This window comes from Condylura cristata, unplaced genomic scaffold, assembly GCF_000260355.1.
Source record: "Condylura cristata isolate star-nosed mole 26May11 unplaced genomic scaffold, ConCri1.0 scaffold00002, whole genome shotgun sequence".
In the NCBI taxonomy this organism is placed as follows: domain Eukaryota; kingdom Metazoa; phylum Chordata; class Mammalia; order Eulipotyphla; family Talpidae; genus Condylura; species Condylura cristata.
In genome coordinates this window covers 54,887,451-54,901,628 of record NW_004567103.1, presented here as the reverse complement: position 1 = coordinate 54,901,628, position 14,178 = coordinate 54,887,451, and the positions used below count along the sequence as shown (strand labels likewise).

The 14,178-nt window shown below is 41.9% G+C and overlaps 1 protein-coding gene across 2 annotated transcripts in view; it reads left to right on the top strand.

Moving 5' to 3' along the window:
* TANC1 (tetratricopeptide repeat, ankyrin repeat and coiled-coil containing 1) overlaps positions 1 to 14,178 on the top strand; it is a 229,335-nt gene that overhangs the window by 124,677 nt on the left and 90,480 nt on the right. The gene's annotated exons all lie outside the window — the stretch shown is intronic.

Sequence of the window (14,178 nt, the reverse complement as noted above, 5' to 3'; positions counted from 1 at the left end):
CTCCGGGGCAGGCGGGAATTGAACTCATGCTGAAGTGGCTTTAGATTCTCAGTGCTGTGCTTTAACCCGCTGCACCACCAGGGAGGGCCCTGAACTATAATTTTTAAAGAGGAAAAAATGCAACATGTGAATATTAAAAGTCCATGTCAATATTTTTTTTTAGCTCATTAATGAAGAAGGAAATGAATAAGGAGTTAAGACCTGTTTAAATGAGAATTTGGATTATAGAGATTTACATTCTCTGCCAGACACAATTCATTTGCATTGGGGTAGACAGGAATAATTTGCATTGCTGTCAGTTTCTGCAGTTTGCAGAATTCTTAAAATTTAAGTTGCTTAAAAGTCAATCAAAAGTCTATACTGACAGATTATGATGATCCCTAGAATCTGCTTTACATAAAGAACCCCCAGTACCCTACTAAAGGAACAATTGGTGATCTATCTCATTAGCCTCGTTCCAAGTACTGTATACTTTTAAGATAGTGGACAGTCTAAAAATTAGTGTTCTCTTACTACAGTGCCAGCTGCTGATCTGTCCTCCAGAACTATAGCTTCTGTTTCCCAATGTCACATCAATGACATAACAGCCTTTTGAGTCTGGCCTGTTTTGTTGAGGATAATGTATTTGAAATTCATCCATGTAGTGGTCACTACTACTTTGTACTGTTAAGTGTTACTCTGTAGCATGATTGTACTATAGTTTATCCATTTGTGAGATGAAGGACTTTGAGTAACTTCCAGTTTTTGATGATTCTGAACAACATGCTATAAATATGTGCAAATAGGATATTTGGCAAACATACCATTTCATTTGTCTTGGGTCAGTGCCTAATTATGGAATTCTTGGTCATGAGTTATGTTTCATTTTATATGAAAATGCCTAGGGCCCTCCCTGGTGGCACAGTGGGTGAAAGCACAGCACTAAGAAGCTTAAGTCACTTCCTCATGAGTTCGATCCCCACCTGCCCCGGAGGAGATCCACATGGTGCGGCAGACCTCTCCTGGCCTGTCCGCTGCTTCCCTCAGCAGTGTACTTTGTCAATCTGCCTGTTCTGCTCCCCACTCTGTCTTTGGTGAATCCTCTCACCCTCCGCATCTTTGGCCTGTACCCCAGTTCTGTATGAATAAATAAATCTTAAAAAAAAAAATGCCTGCTGTTGTCTAAAGTGGGTATACATTATACATTCCCACCTCCAATGTAGGAAAGTTCCTGTTATTTGTATTTCTACCAGTTTTTAATCATCACATTAAAATACTATTTTTTTAGCTTTTCTGTTAGATTGTGTGGTGGTATCTCAGTTTCTAAGCCTGAACCCTTTTAATGATGTCAGTATAACCTAGTCAGGTTGTAAGCAAAATCTGTGATTAAGCTTTTGGCCTAGTCAGACTTGACTTGTAAACCCTTCATCTAGAGTAACCATTTTTATTTCTCTATAGAAATGGTTGGATTCTTCATGGATCTTGACTTTTCTTGTCTATGATCTTGGTATCCGTGAGCATAGGTAGAAATACTGGTGCACAGGGTAGAAGTACTGACAGTGTAAGTATTGGTGCCAGAGAGGGTGCAAAAGGTGCTGGAGAAGATTTAGGTGATTTCTGCTGATGCCATTATCTCTGCGAGGGTTTCTATGTAAGGCAAGAGTGGAATGTGCAAGCATGTGTGTCAGAGGTGGTTGGTTTGAGGAGGATAGAGAAGTCTTGACTAACCACTGTGGCAAATGAAGGGTGCTCTTCCCTTGTCCTTTCCAGAGATGTTGGTGGGTGGGGAAGAGTTAGGGTCTTTTGCCAAAATATGGGAACCTCTGGATAAACTGGAACCCATGCTCTTAACCCCACCCAAATCTTTTGCCCTCAACAGAGAGAATGAATGAGATCAGAACAGGATTCCATAATAGCCACTGAATCAATATTTGGAAAATATGCTCTTACTGTGTACTTAGAATGGCTGTTGTCAAAACAACAAGAAATAACTATGGTTTGGTGATTATGTGGAGAAAAGGAAACTTTGTGTGCAATTGGTGAAGATTGTACATAGATTCAGCTACTATATGAAACATGGAGATTCCTTAAAAGATTAAAAATGGAGGCTACAATGTAATCCAGCAACTCTATTTACTTCTGTTTATTGAAAGAAAATGAAAACACTAATTAGGAAAGGTACATGCGCCCCATGTTTATTTCAGAATTACTGAATATGAAAAGAGCTTTAGTGTCTTGTCAATGTATGAATGGATTAAGAAGTTTCTCTCCGAGGCCTCGCGGGTGGCACAAGTGTTAAAAGTCTCAGTGCTATCGGCAGCACTGCAGCAGTAATTCAAATCCAGGCCAGGGAACTGACCCACATGCCCAGCAGACCTCTCTGTCTTGCTCACTGCTCCCCGTAACAAGCATATATGTCAATACATCCACCTCTGTCTTGCTCCCCTCTCTGTCTCTGGTGAATCCTCTCACCACCCCCACTGGCACCTTTGGCCTACACCCCAGCTCTTGCATGCATGCATAAACGAATGAATAAGCAATCTTCTCTCTCACACTTTCTCCCCCCATAGAATACTAGTTGGCCATAAAAACAGTGAGGTCTTGGCATTTTCAGCAACATGGATGGAACTTGAGGGCATTGTGCTGAGTGAAATATCAGACAATGAAAGACAAATAAATACAGTATGATCTCACTTATATGTGGAATCTAGTTAACACATTAACAAAACAACTGAGCTCATAAATACAGAGAAAAGATTGGTGCTATTCAGGGGCAGGAGTTGGGAGGTGGGAGAGATGGGTTAAGGAGATCAGAAGGTGCGCGCCTCCGGCTATATATGGGGATGGATGTAGTGTAAAGTATGGTGATTATAATTAAAAGTGCTGTATTGTATGCTTGAAAGTTGGTAAGAGAGTAGGTCTTAAAAGTCCTCTTCACAAGGAAAAAAATAGTTTTGTAACTATGGTAATGGGTTTTTTTTTTTTTTTTTAAGACCCATTTATGCCTGCAAGAACCGGGTGCAGGTCAGAAGTGAGGAGGTAAGAGGATTCACCAAAGACAGAGTGGGGAGCAGAACAGACAGATGTACTTAGATACCCTGCTGAGAGGAACAGCAGGTGAGACAAAAGAGGTCTGCTGCGCCATGTGGGTCACCTCCCTGGCTGCCTGGGGTTCGAACTCATGCTGCAGTAGCTGGTGATAGCTTGCTAGCTCTCTTTAACCCCCGTGCCACCAGGGAGGCACGTATGGTAATGGATTCTAACTAATCATTGTACAATATATACAAATAGCAAATTATACTGTGCACCTAAATTATAAATATTTGTTTCCATACCTGTACAAATACCCTCAATTCAGAAAATTATTACTAATTTTTAACTTAAAAAGCTATGTACAGTGCATAGGTATAATTCATTGTAAAAGTAAACCTTTTCAAAGTTAAGTATATATGTATCTACAGAGTTCACAGCACTATGCTAATTACTATAAGGAAGCCAGCAAGAGGTAAGGTTCTTTTCCTCCAGCTGTTTGTGTGAGAATGAAAAGAGTAAAAGACTACCTCTGTGCTGCCCAAGAAGACCCTCCACCCTGCTCTCCCAGATCACTAACGGGCTCTGGAGGCTCAATCTAATCCAAATACTTGATTGTAAGCTTCTATAGGACATGGGTAAGGCTAAACGTACCCATGGTTTTCAAGCTGCACTGAAATCAGAATCGCTCGGTAGTCTGGGGGTGGAGAAGGGATGGCATGGAGAACACCCATCCATGACCAGATCCCATGTGATGCTAGTCTGGGACTAACCTGAGAACTAACCATTCTGAACTCACAGGGCAAAAACATTCTCAAGGACCCTTGCCTTCTTTTTGGAGTCAGTTACTTCCTCATGCAGCACAAAGCCCCTTCCTCAGCGTGACTAATAGGAGCCCTTTCCCCTGAGAGACTCCTTCCCTACTTCCTTAGAGAAACTCGAAATGACCATTCCAGGAAGGTCTCTGACTTTTTTTCCTGGGAACATCTTAAAATCACGATTTGTGGGTATTCATTTATTTCTAATGGTTTAGTTAATGATTCTTACCAGCATAAGAAAATCAACTTCATGTATCAGATTATTTATGATAAATTACAGTTACTGTCAAGAGTTACAGAAGGTGAGCACTAGTGATTTCCTCCCTGTAAATTCAGCTGTGCACAAAAGCAAGGCTTCCACTGAACCTGCCCTGATATAGATTTATTAGCTGGCTGGCACAACACAGCTGTATAACCTGTTTTATGTGCCTAATAAAGTTCGAGTTCTGTCCTGTTAGGGGCTTGGTAACCTGATAGCAGCTTGCATTCATGTTTACAAGTAGCAAGTATGACTATATTTCTTAGCTAATGTATAGATTAGTTTTCTATTGTTACCCTAGGAAATCACTACAGATATTTGAACTTAAGACAGAATTATCTCACAGTTCTGTAGTTTAGATGCTCTGCAATAGTGAGGCTCAGCTGGAACTTTTTTGGGTTTTTGGAGGCCCAGTTGACAATGTTGGCAGGGCCACTTGCCCTTGTGGAGACTCAGGGATGAAACTCTGCTGAGTGTTGGCAGAGTTCCATGTTAGATGACCATAGATTGAGATCCCTTTACCCTGCCTTGTTGGCTGTCGGATGGGGATCGTTTAACTTCCATCCTCTAGAGCTGAATTCCTTTCCCCATGGCCCTCTTACTTCTCAAGGCTAGCAGTGTCAAGTCCAGTAGGGTTAAATCTTCCGCATGCTTTGAGTCTCTGAATATCTCTTCCCCTTTTGCTTCATCTTCCCACGTCTTGATTCTTTAGTCTTCCTCTTCTGCTTTTAAAGGTTTATGTGACTACTTGGCTCACCTGAAATCTGTTGTAAGGTCAGCTGATGACTGATCTTTGGTACCAATTCTATCCGCTGAGTCCTGTACAGCAGACTGCTTGATTTTGTAACCAAAGGATGGGATTCTCAGGATGACTTTAGTGTTCTGCCTACCACAGACTAATTCCATTTATCCTGCCGTTTGTCTAATAGTTCTCTGTAATCAGTGCGAGACATTGGGCCATTTACTTCCCTAGCCAAGGACACCTTTCTAAGGACTTGATACAAGTCTTGAAAGAGTCAGAGTGCTTCTTTCATATTTTCAAGTGAATCATTGCCTCAACTATCATGAATTTCATCACTGAAAACAAATTTCCAACAGCGGAAATACTATTAACATGGTCAGTAACAGAACCACTGTGAACATCCGTTTCAAACCTGGAGTGAGCTCATTAGTGTGACCTTGGTGTTGGCTGGTGATAAGGAGGTCTGACTGACTGACCTGTGGTGGCCTGCTCTTGAGTGTGGCCTTTTGATTAAAAGCTAGTTTGCTACTCCCAGAGTCTGCATTCCAGACAACTAATTGCCTTTAGGTGCTAGATTAAAGTCAGAGCTTCACAAAGTGTGGTCATATCTTTTTCTTATCCTGTGCCTGGCACACTGTCAACATGAAACAGATTATGATTGAGTGAATAAAATGAATTAGTACGTTTTCATGTTTAAACTTCGGTTAGATACAGTATAGAATACAACAGCATGACAGTTCAAACCCTGCAATGGAAGAAAGTGGAAACGTTACTCAGGTTATTTTGTTGACGTAGGAGTTTATCACACTCACGCACTCTATCATGCACTTTGTTAAAGCAAGATTTAAAAATCTTTGCCAACACTTATTTTAATGCTTCTGTATTGAAAGGAACATGCTGGATTTTGATACTCTTTTCCTACTAGATTCAAGTGTTTTAATGGCCATACACACAGAATACAGTGACTTGTGCATGGCATAAATGAATAAAAGGGGTCTCTTTTCAATGAACTCTTAAAAATAAGGTATTTGAAATGAGATTTGTTGAGGATGGTGTCAGGTAACGTTTTATACTTCATTCATCATTAGCAGCATTTTCCTCTCACCTTCAGTTTTTTCTTCCCCTGCAATTGTCTGAATTGCCTCAGACATCCCATCTCTTTGGGTATGGATGAAAGCACAGTAGTAATAACTCAGACCACACTGACTTGCTACCCGCCTCTCCTTTCACAAGGCCCCAGGCCCTTGTAAAATTGTATCTGGAAGTCCCTAGGGACATGTCCTGTGCTCTTGACCAGGGGAGCTACTGGGCCCACAGATGCACCTCTCTCCTGAATCCTGTTAACCTGGCTAACAGTATAGGTGAATAAGTGTAGCTAACGGTGCATCTGTGATTCTGTTAACCATTGTTTGTGATCAGCACCCAACACATAGGCCTGTGAGATGAGGGAGCCTCATGCTGCCTTTTGACATTCCTTGGAGTAGGGCCATTTCTAGCAGTATTTTAGGTTTTTACTTACAGCCTCTCCCATGCTTCTTGGAGGAGAAATCCCAAGTGGCAGACAACACGCTGTGTTTGAAATTGCCCTTCCCTAGGGTCTCGGCTTTTGACTGGGTTTATTCATCATCTGGTTCCTTTTCCCTCAAAGTGAAAACTCCCTGAGGTTCTCACCTCTTCTAGATTAGGCTTTCCTTCCCATCCACCCCAACTACCTTGACTCAGTGAGGGACACAGCAGGCAGGCAAGCCCAGATCTAGCTCCCTTTATGCTGTAAACCTAGACAACCTGCCCCTCTTGCTCATCCTAGGTTCTCTCTCCTCCCACCTCCACAACACTCTTTTTGTGGGGGTACAGGAGAAAAAGGGGTCAAACTTCAAAGCTCTGTGTTTGTATTGTGCTCTTCAAAAATTCAGCACTGTGATTGAGTTTACCATTTGGAATTGGCTATTTAACAGCATTCATTTTCCTGATAAAGTATGCACTCCCCACCCCTACTTATCTCCATTATATATTTCTCATCTTGTGACCATTTCCCAATGTGGAATGAAAACCTAGATCAGATAAAATTGATAAAAACCTTTACTGTGAAAGTTCAAGATGCTAAAAAAAATCTCTAAAATGATTGATAACACAAAGTGTCACTTTTCATACTCTCCAGATGTTGTGAAAAATGTAAGATATGCTTTAAATGCATTAAGTAGCCTCAGGTGTTCTGCGTTCCAAATATTGCTTTTATATATATAATTATTTTTAACTGAAACATTCAGAAATGAAAAGTAACCCCTGCCCTTCTCTCTTTCACTGCCTGGAGATAAAGCCCAGCTTGGTTTATTTCTGCATCCTTTAAAAAAAAAAATGTTCCTTATATGGCAGTTTCTAAGCAGCAAAAGAGTCAGCTGTGTGAGTAAAATGTCACAAAGAGTAAAGAAGCTGGCCGCTGGGAAAAGTATGTTTGGAGATTTATGAAAAGACAGGAATGAATGGGGAGAATGTGTGCCTCCCGGCTTGTAGAAGGCAGTGATGTAGGCTGGCTGTAGTCACTTGCGGCTGCCACAGGCCCTTGTGTACAGCAAGGAGCTGGCAGGAGCTCTCTGAGCTTGGGTACTTGCAAGTTTATGGCACTTTTAGCCTCCTTGGGGCACATTCTGTGTGCTTTGTTTTTCATCTTCAGTATCTATTATTTTTAATCTTAAGAGCCCCCTTCCCTGGATCACACAGTCGACAGTGGGGTAGAGGGGATGGCATCAGTAAAGGGATCTAGACTCCGATGAAGTGGGTTTATTCATTTATGATCAAAAACAATCCCCATTTATCTTAAACCTTGTAAACCAAGCAAGTTGGTGTCTACCCATCCCTGGACCTGCTTGGAAGCCCCCCAGTATGGTCTGTAGTTTGCCTATTTGATGCCCTAGTGGTACAGCCTTCAGTACAGCCTTCCCCAGGCCTGCGTTTTTACAAGACCTATGTGTGTTGTACCAGTGCCGTGGGTCAGCAGCCCAGATGTGACTGGAAGGTGAGGCAGCTGTGGCAGGGAAACACATTGGCTTCCAGAGAAGCCAGTTTTCAAACTGATACTAGGCAGTCTTGTCCTATTTTTCAGAGCCTGTCGCCTTACAAGCTAGCTGTTAACATGCCATGCTTTTCAGGTAGTTACGTGGTATTGTTAGGGGGCAACCCAACTGGGTAGCCCGATTGTGGACCCTCACCTGCATGCTTAAGACTCAACTGCAGGTGCACACACACAGAACGGTTAATAGTGAGTTTAGTTACAAGGGAAAAGGGAAATGAATGCCTCCTACCAGTCCTGCTGACTTGGAACCCCAATAGCATGCTGAAAACTGGTGAAGACCCAAGAGACAAGCGACGAGCCACGAGGCCAGAAGAGCCCCGAAGCCCACATGTCTGGTTTTATATCCCAACCTCGCTGCTTAGCTCCACGCTCAGGACCCAGAGTATTTGATGGGATTTGTAGTTCAGTATCTGGGTTCGGGGTAGAGTCTATGTAGCCTGTATCTGTAGAGTTTGTTCAGAATATCCTTTACCCCTTATAGTATGACATTCTGGTTAACCTAGGGGTGGGGGTTAGGGTGGAGGGTACCTTAAAAGCATTCGGTTTTTATAAAAGGAGGGAGCTTATTTTACCTTGAGGTAGCCTAGCTTGTCTTTGGAATGTTGAACATTTCCTTGTTTAAAAAAACAAACAAACAAACAAAAAACTCTGAGAAGGTGCTGGGTTGTCCAGTATTGATGTCTATTGAGAAGGAATGTGGACCCCTCATGTAGGGTGAGTTTTTCATTTCACTGGCACAGAAATTAGTGTCCTTGTGGTTTATTAGATGAAGAGAACCTGGGGATTACCTGAAAAGTGTGATTGTTCAGAAATCCATTGTTTGGGGATTTGTCCCCAGCTAAGATTATTTATATGTCTTTTCTCTTACTGAGTTTCCCTAAAGAGGGCTTTTCTCATCTCTTCCTAGCATGGTGTACAAGCTTGCTGTCTGTTCTCATAGCTTGTTGGGGGTGGGGGGCTTAATATCTGGGACCCACTAATCCATACATAGAATTTTTTCTTCTAGGTATTTTAGTTTAGTACTTAAGAGTTTAGGTCTTGTGTTTCCATGGTTTCAGAACTTAGCCTTTCCAGAGAAAAGGTCAGCCTTCTGTTTGAGGGAGGGATGGTCCCTGTCTTGGAAAGGGGTGGGAGTCTGTGTCTGTCAGTCCCGTTAAAAAACGGGATTTCAGGCCCTCCCTGGTGGCGCAGCGGGTTAAAGCACAGCACTGAGAAGCTGAAGCCACTTCCGCATGAGTTCGATTCCCGCCTGCCCTGGAGGCTACCACATGGCGTGACAGACCTCTCCTGACCCGCCCGCTGCTCCCCTCAGCGGTGTACTTCATCGATCTGCCTGTTCTGCTCCCAGCTCTGTCTCTGGTGAATTCTCTCACCCTCCGCATCTCTGGCCTGTACCCCAGTTCTGTACAAATAAATAAATCTTTAAAAAAAAAAAAACGGGATTTCAGCTCGTCATCTTTCTGTGACCCCACAGGTGGCCCTTCCAAGATGTCTGGTGTCTATGAGCTTGTGTGGTCTGACTTGCTTCATGCCCTGCTCCTTGGCTGTCTATTTCCCACTTCTAGAAGACTGGTTTCTTGCCTGTGGTTGTCTCCTCTCCCCACTGGCCTCTTAAATCCCTTTCTACAACTTTAATGGTGTTTTGAAAGGGAGTGACGGCAAATGAGTGGTCATCTGTGTTTAATGGAAAGCACACACAAATTCTCTAATGAGCGAAGGGGGGGAATAAAAACCTCTGGAGTTGTACATTTATCTTGATTTATCTTGTTTTATGGTGTTTGGGGTTTAGCTGTTTGTGCAAAGCAATTTAAATAAAAGGATCACATTGGAGAACAGTTGTTTATAGTCACTTCATAATATTTCAACTCCTAGTAAAAGTTAGGGGAGATCTAAGACAAGTAAGTATAAATAAAAGGTTTGCTCACTTGCATATTGAGGCAGTGTGGACAGTTGGGTAGTAGAAGGTTCCACTATCCTGGCCTTATCTAGGATTATATGTTTCTTCTGGATATCCTGGTTTATAAGTGCTGAGAGGTGATTCAGCCCATGGGCTTCTAAACCACACAGACCACAGAACTGTTAAAATTTCTATTTTACCATGTGTGGGCTGTGGGCAAATTGTTTAACTGATTTGAGCTTCAGTTTCTGATCGAAAGAGTAGGTGGAGAAAATAGTGCCCTCCCCCCCTCAAGTAGGATCATATTAGTGTTAGATTACTGAATACATTTTATTTATTTCGGTATGTTCTAGTTCTCCTTTGGTATTTAGGTTCATTGTCCTACCTGAGAACTGGACCTGGACTTACCTGCACTCTACTCTCATGCGTACCCCTCTGAGTAATGGAGCAGTAGGCGGCTTGCTCATTCACCTACTTTGAGTGTACTTGCTAGAGAACTTTTTAAAAAATTTTATAATAGTTTATTTTTACATATTGTGCATTTTCCCATCTCAGTTGCAAACCCTTGGGTTCCCCATCACCAAGTCACTCGTGTGCCATCACCATAGTCCAGTGCATTTCCTTCCCCCTCACTGTTTTTGATCCCTCACAAAATGTCTCTGGTATATGGCTGTTCATTATTATTATTTTCTTGCCTGCTCCGTTATATTCCTGCTATGAGAGAAACCATCCTGTATTTTCCTTTTCTTTCTGGCTTATTTCACTAAGCATGATCTTTTTTTTTTTTTTTTTTAACTAGCCTAATGTTCATAACTTTTTTTATATCAGTTTATTTTTACATCATTTTGTACATTTTTTACCCCATCTCAATTGTAATCCCCACGGGTTTCCCATCACCAAGTCACCCATGTGCCATCACCATAGTCCCGTGCACTTCCCACCCCACCCCCGGTTTTTGATCCCATTCCCCACTCCACCCCCACAAAATGTCTCTGGTATATGGCTGTTTATTATTCTTGTTATTGTCTCGCCTGGTCCATTATACTCCTGCTATGAGTGAAACCATCCGGTATTTTTCTTTCTCTTTCTGGTTTATCTCACTAAGCATGATCTTTTCCAGCTCCATCCATGTTGCTGCAAAATATATGTGTCTTTATTTGGGTGCTGAGTAATACTCCATTGTGTATATGTACCACATCTTTTTAATCCAGTCATCCAGTTTTGGGCATTTGGGCTCTTTTCCATGTCTTTCCAATTGTGAATAAAGCAGCAATAAACATGGGGGTGCAGGTATCTTTTTTAAATCAGTGTTTTTGTGTCTTTTGGGTAGATACCTAGGAGTGGGATTGCTAGGTCGTAGTGAAGCTCCATGTTGAGCAGTTTGAGGAACCTCCAAACAGTTTTCCATAGTGATTGTACTAGTTTGCATTCCCATCAGCAGTGCAGGAGAGTTACTTTTTCTCCACATCCTTGCCAACATTTGTTGTTGCTAGTTGTTTGAAGATGTGCCATTCTCACTGAGGTGAGGTGGTATCTCATAATTTGTATCTCCCTTATTCCAAGTGATTTTTGAACATTTTTTTTTCATATGCTTGTTGGCCATCTTCATTTCTTCTATGGAGAAGTGTCTTTTTTTTTTTTTTTTTAGATCTTCTGCCCATTTTTTGATGGGGTTGTTTATTTTTGTTGTTTCATCAGTTCTCTGTATATTTTTGTGATTAATCCTTTATCACAAGTTTTGTGTGAGAAATATGTTCCCAATCAGTGAGATGTCTGTCTGTTTTTTGTAATGTCTCTTTTGCTGTACCGAAGTTCTTTAACTTGATGTAGTCCCATCTGTTTATCCTTACCTTTACTATTGTTGCACTGGGTGCTCTATCTTTAAAGATGTTGCTGAAGTGTATGTCATATAGTATAGTTTGGCCCATCTTCCAGGTATTTTATGGTTTCTGTTCTTATGTCTAGGTCTTTAATCAACTTCGAGTTGGTTTTTGTGTATGTGAGAGGTAGTGATCTAGTTTCATTTTTTTTTTTTTTTTGCATGTAGCTTCCCAGCACTATTTGCTGAACAAACTTTGTTTGTTCCATTGTATCTTCTTTTCTCCTTTGTCAAAGATTAGCTGTTCATAAACCTGTGGGCTTATATCTGGGTTTTCTATCTGAATCCACTGGTCTGTATGTCTGTTCTTGTTCCAGTACCATGTAGTTTTGATTATTATGGCTTTGTAGTATAGCTTGAAGTTTGAGATTGTAATGCCTGCATTTGCTAGAGAATATTTTTGAAGGATATAAGTGGTAGGTAGATTGGAGCTTGGAAATAAATCTCTGGATTTGCTGTTCCTGACCCTAAAGAGATGCTGACAATTAAAGCATCTCTTAGGCAGTAGTGTTCTTGCTGTTTGTCAATTTGGAATCGTTGCATGGTAGTAGCAATAAAGGCTTTACCTCCCTCAATTCTTTTTTTTTTTTTTTTTAAGATTTATTTATGCTTTCAGAACTGGGGTGGTACAGGCCAGAGGTGTGGTAGGTGAGAGGATTCACCGGAGACAGAGTGGGGAGAAGAATAGGAAGATTGACAAAGTACACTGCTGAGGGGAGCTGCCGGCGGGTCAGGAGAGGTCTGCCACACCATGTGGGTCAGCTCCCTGGCCAGGGATTGAACTCTTGGCTGCAGTGGCTTCGGAGAGTTTCATAATGCAGTGCTTTAACCCATTGCACCATCAGGGAGAGCCCCCCTTCCTCAGTTCTTTAAATGGAAGAGAGCAGGAAGATGAGAGGCCAGTGATCTTTTATCCCACAGGGAGTAGGTTAGGAACCAAGCTTAGAAAGGTTTTTGTATGTGTCCTGGTTCCATTTTTATCTGTCCCATTTGGACACTGTTTCCTGGTTTCCGTCTTCTCCACAGCAAATATTTTACTTTTCCCTCTTTTCCCTTTCTGTCCCCATTTTGTATTTATGTGTGTGTGTTTTAGATAAAAATCTTTATCATTCCTTATATGCTATTGTGTAGCCTATGTCTTTGACTTACTTTGTTAGCATATTATCCCACCCCCTTAAGCCAGTCCACTTGAACCTTTAAGAAGTTACCTTTCTGACTGGACAAAGTAAATATTCAGGCAACCACATAATTAAATACTAGATTAGTCATTTTAAAATCATGACTTCGAAAGTTTGGAAAGACACCCCTTCTGATCAAGTACCATCACCTTTCTTGATAACAGCCTATTTAAGAGTAGCACAGGACACCGATGGGAATTGGGCTGGTTTTATAATGGTGTAGATGTTTCTGCAGTGAGCCTGTAGATGGCAGCATCTCTTGCCATAAACTGTGTTCCAAATAGACCTTTTTGGATGCTTAAGATGTTTGGCACAAAAGGATGCTTTGAAACCGCCCGGCTCACCCCTTCTGTGTATGGTGACAGGGCCGAGACCCGGAGAGGCTCAGCAGTGTGGCTCCAGTGGGGCTGGGGGGAAGGGAGCTGTGTGGTAGGCTGCTTCCACCTTTCTCTTATGGATTTGGATTTGCAGTATTCCTTGTCTCTGTGGCCTTGTTGAAAGTACTCTTTAAGTATAATGCAGCCAAAGAGATGAGAATCAAGTGGGTGATTCTGAACCAAACTGTAATGTGATGTTTGCAAGGAGTAGGTGAATCAGCTTTTTTTTCCTCTAAAAAAAACAACTTAACTTAGATATAATACCTTACAACTCACCCATTCAAATTGAACAACACAGTGGTTTCTAGTATATTCACAACATTGTACAGCCATCACCAACCACTACATAATTTAGAACAGCTTTTATCACTCCAAAAAGGATGTCCCAGAGGCAGTAGCCATCGTCCCATAAACCTACATATCTCTCCTCCCTTGACAGCTCTCCATCCTTTGTTCTGAATTCTGTATGAATGGAATCATAATATGTAGTCCTTATGAGCTCTTTCACTTACAAAATGTTCAGGTTTCATCCATGTTGCAGCAGGAAGCAGCGTTTAACTCCTCTGTGCAGCCCAATAATATCCCACTGTGTAGCTGCATTACATTTTGTTGTCATCAACATTTTGTTGATGGGCATTCGGTTAGTCTGCATAGTGCCATGTAATTCCATGTATGCTTATGCGTAATTTCAGATACACATTTTTGTTTGATCCTGTATTCATACAGAAGTGGGACTGATGAGATAACTGGTTAACCCTTCAAGGAACTGCCGTGCTGTTTTTCAGACAGGCTGCACCGGTACATTCCCACCCCCATGGGTGAGAGTTCCATTCAGTCTTATTAAAAACTCCAGGTTGGGCCCTCCCTGGTGGCGCAGCGGGTTAAAGCACAGCCCTGAAAATCTGAGGCCACTTCCGCATGAGTTTGATTCCCGCCTGCCGCCTGCCCC